The sequence below is a fragment of the Gigantopelta aegis genome, unplaced genomic scaffold (genome assembly GCF_016097555.1).
Source record: "Gigantopelta aegis isolate Gae_Host unplaced genomic scaffold, Gae_host_genome ctg4836_pilon_pilon, whole genome shotgun sequence".
Taxonomy (NCBI): Eukaryota; Metazoa; Mollusca; class Gastropoda; order Neomphalida; family Peltospiridae; genus Gigantopelta; species Gigantopelta aegis.
In genome coordinates this window covers 1670-6479 of record NW_024534071.1, presented here as the reverse complement: position 1 = coordinate 6479, position 4810 = coordinate 1670, and the positions used below count along the sequence as shown (strand labels likewise).

The 4810-nt window shown below is 33.6% G+C and overlaps 1 non-coding gene across 1 annotated transcript; it reads left to right on the top strand.

Annotated features, from left to right (window-relative positions):
* Positions 1-1290: 1290 nt before the first annotated feature.
* Positions 1291-1448, top strand: LOC121366140. Its single transcript, XR_005957127.1, has one exon. It is a non-coding gene; the product is annotated as a U1 spliceosomal RNA (small nuclear RNA).
* The last annotated feature ends 3362 nt before the right edge of the window (positions 1449-4810 follow it).

Sequence of the window (4810 nt, the reverse complement as noted above, 5' to 3'; positions counted from 1 at the left end):
CATCGTATACACTGGAAAGATTAATGGCTTCACAGCTGACATTCAAGAAGTGGTCTATACCAGTGACACTATCTGTATTCTGATTGGTGGAGAGATTATTACATTGATCAAGGGAATTAACTCGGTCACATGGCCAACCAGCGTTGCACCCTTAATATAAAGTTAATACTATTATATATTATATAAACAGGTATAAACCTAGGTTAATATTAATCATATTACTGGACGAAAAAATATGTAGCATATAATAACAATGATGGTCATTGTTGCTTGGTCTCATTTGGTAAGTTAATTAGGGGACATACTCTTTCTTTGTCCCCTCTCTCAGACACAATATAATAGATGTATTACATAATTTAGATGAACTCTGTCCATTTGTCATCTGATGGTGGGAGGAGCTTTGAAGCTGTTTCCTTGCCAACATCATGGATAGTAAGTTGATAAGATAACTTTATAAACATTAAGATATCATTTTAGAACTATCACATTCATTGTGTACGTTCATCCTGTAAAAGATCAAGATACGTTACTAATGAACGACACAGCATCCAATGTTGTTAGTTATCTTAAGATGTCCATATTATTGATATAGACCACACCTTATTACAACCCGACAGCTGCAATATTTCTGTACTATGATCTTAATACCCAAATATGGTACGAAGGAATCGGGAGCTTTTACTATGGTGGATTACTGGTTATATTAATATTGTATATATTTATTACATTATTTTTAGATGGACAGCAATTGACTATGAACTATTTCCCAAGTCATTTGGTGATATGTTAAATTGGGGGAAGACAAACAATTTATTATAGTCATAATGGAGGTTGGTAAATAAGTCCTATCCTATTCATTGATCTGTCCCATCCATCCATCCATCCATCTAGAGACACAGTGATGTCTTTTGGATCTCCTTCAAAGACAAAGTGGATGATAGTCTTAGTCAATTTTTGTGGGAATTCAGATGAATATTTTATTACAGCTGTTACTGGTAATTATTATTACATCATATTACATCATAATTTATTATTCGTATGTCTTTAATTCAGGGAAATCAGTCAATTTGTTGCCTTACTTCTCAGAAGTCACTCTTGTATGGCAGAATCAGTACCGGACAAGTTGTACAGGTTAGAAGGAATTCAATTTAAACTATGAATATAATTAAAACAGGAAGTGTTGTTTTTACTATATGAGTGTAACAAACCACAGGAATGTAGGTATTAACTAACCCACAAATGCAATATACTTATGATATATACATAAGCAATTGGCTTCAAATTTTGAGTTAACTTACCTGGCATAAGGATACCGTGAACAATTAGGCGGTTCCTCCACGTGAGGCTTGGCATTGCACTTCGCTGGGCTGAAGCGTGCGATCTCCCCAAACGTGGGAGACTCGGTGCGCAATTTTTGGTAGGGGGGACTGCGTTCGCGCGTCCCCCACCTCTTATATAAAGAAACATTGATGATAAATGAACATAGAATATTTCTAGTATAAGCTAGAGAGGGCTATATATATAATGTCCTGTTCTTATTGCTATCTCTTCTACACAGGATCATCAACTCCATGTCAACACAATGATACAGCAACTAGTATCTTCTTTGATAGTTTAGGTAACCTCAAATGCTTGACAAGACAGGTATGTAATTAATACTAATAAATGTTTATATTATTATATCAGTATTGGAAATTCACCATGGTAACGATCCAGTATATGCACACTTACTGACAACAATGTATCCACCATATGCATGTCCAGTAAGTAGACCTTAGTCTCATCCCTAGCTGGCCACGCCCATGGGACAAGACTAAGTAGTATAATTATATTGATTGTATAACAATATTATCAAGTTATCGCTACAGTATATGGTCAATGGAGACACAATCTCTATATGATTTGTATTATTTGGATAAAAATGAGACTATTAAGGTATATATAATGGTTAACATTATACAAGTTTTTGGTTTCTATGGTATCCACATGATTTATTGATATCTTGAAACCTCTACATGTATATACTAACTTAAATAGTCTCTGTCATTTATTATAGATCTGGGTATCACTTGTACCGAAGGAGTGGGTCTTCAAATAATATATCAGTTAGTGAAGACAATATAATTATTAACGATAATCTAGTTACATAATAAAATGGTATTGTATGTATATAGTGATGGTATCTGAGTTGGGGGTTGTGAGGGTGGGCGGAGTCATCAGTTGAAACACAGACAGCTGTACTGGGTAGTGTGAAACGAAACACCGTGAGTCTGGGATCATAATAACTGGTATATAGTCTTCTTTAGACTATTACATTATATCCAGAACAAAAGAACTCTAGGTGGTGACATCTATTCTACAATAATCATATTTCCTTACCTACTATACATCTCTTCTCTCTTTCCTTCTCCTTTAGTTACACAGTAACTAAGGATAGCTCCCTCAAGTCATTCGTTATCATGTGACAAGGCCTAGAGAAATTGTTTAGTAAAACATATCATTTATTACTAGTAATGCAACAATTGAGAAGTTTTTCAAACTTATTTTAGCAAGCTGATATTTTATGACTTGTCCGCCAAGACGTCATATTAAAATTAGAAGGTACATTATTATAGTTATGTATCGTTCATTGATTGCGTTTAGAGAGGACAGTTCTTGTGATAAGTATGAGACTATACATATACCATATCAAAGTAAGAGATGATGATTTCATCTGGTCACATGATTGTCACATGTAGAAACTATTATGATCCAGAGTTCAAAGGTCGCATAAATTATAAAGCCACTGCAGACAAAGTAAGTAAATATTTATGTTATGTATCTTCTATGTTAGGTCACTAGACAGTGTTGTATGATGTGACATCATGGGGATGTCCCATAAAAGTCCCATATAACAAGAATTATAAACCTGTTCTACTATTGTGAGTTGGGTCCCCATTCCCATACCATGGTTTTATCTAGTGGATTGGAAATGGAGACTATTAACATTGATTTAGGAATAAAATTATTGATGTTGTCTTTGGATAACAGATATGATGGAAACATTTAAAAAGTGAAGTTGAAGTTGACTTTGTTCTTAGAGAAATACATGGCCGTACTGATATTGGTTACTCAGCAACCGCAAAGGATTTGAGTTAAACAAAATCTGTGACAATATATATACCAGCTGCTAAACTCATAGGTCGGATGTATTAGATCACCTCAAACATGGACAGAAATGTTAGCTGTTGCTAATAGACCTGAATTAGCATGGACACCACAAGTACAGTAGTACATTAATAGATATATTGTATCTTTCTTTATCTCAAGACTTATGAGAGTTGTTTTGAGGGAGCTAATCAACTCCAATCAATGTCTAGTGGTAATAGTAACACACCTTATGAAATATTGAGTAGACATGGTCTCTCTGCTGTTCAGTGGAGAGACATAATGGAATGTATGTATTTGCAGCTACTGTAGTAGCAAAGAATTACAGGTATCATCTTTGTGTGGTGTGTGTAATATATATATTGAAATATTATAAATATGTGATAATGTAGTTTGATGTGTGGGAGAATACTTTAGTTTGTTTGTGCCTATGTCATTTATAGAGAGAATTATTCTCACTGTGACTACACAGATTACAGTGATAATAATCAGTTCGCTCTGTGATTATGTAGTTTACTGAATATGTGTACATGATAGTATATATTCTTTTTAAACTTATCTATTTCTGTTTTTTATTAGCTTCTGTAACTTAACAATTGTATTTGCTGTTGAAGTATATGGGGCCACTACCAAGTCGTACCTGGGATATGTGCTCTTATTGTTAACTTGTTGTCCTTACTGCCGTGGGTTTAGTTCTCTCATACTTTGTTATACCGCAAATGCTAAAGACTGGTATGATCACTAATAATGAGTGATGTGGCAGATATCATGTGACAATCATGACTGTAACACGTGACATAGATAACATATTAACATAATAATTATTAATTTACTCTCCTTTCCAATAAAGTGAGTATATTATTTACTAAATGTCAAGCCAAGTTTTCTAAAACAATTTAAAAGAGAGAAAATTTAACTAATAAAGATATCTCTATTCTTACCTTTTACATGCCCCTGCTCGAACAGAGCTCAACATCTCTTCACGCTCTTTCCTCAGTAGTACAGCGACTATATGCTTCATATAAACTGTATGGAACAGACCTGCAAAGTAAAATAAGTACAAAATGATAACAACAACTTGCTGTGATATTGTTGGATATTTGTTCACTAATAGCATGAGCTTATCTGCTGATGACTGTGGTATTAATATCAGGTGAAGAGCAAACATTTCGGATGCAGTGGATATCAAACCAATCAATATAGCACATGACGTGCATGTGATAAGCATGTGATGTAGATACCTTAGTCTAAACAGAGGCTTCATTAAAAACTTATCAAAAGGACCACCAAATACAATAGATGTGTCTTCTACAAATGATTTCTGTTGTCTTTTGTTTGTTTAGTGATAATAAAGTTTCAACAGGATAGGCTTGAATAGTTCTGAACTGGTGGAGAGAAGGAGAGGATCAAAATGAACATTTTTATTATCTATCTTTCCTTGACAGAATAATGTTGTTGGAGGTGGTCCTTGTCATTATTTGTAGATAAGCAATATATTCCTGATATCTTTGTTTTGTTTAACATAAAATCATCTAATAACTAGTAAAAATTATATCTAACACACATATATTATATGTAGCACATATATAAATTATTATACAGCACATATATATTATATCACAACACATACACCCTATTATATTTATACAGCATATATATTATA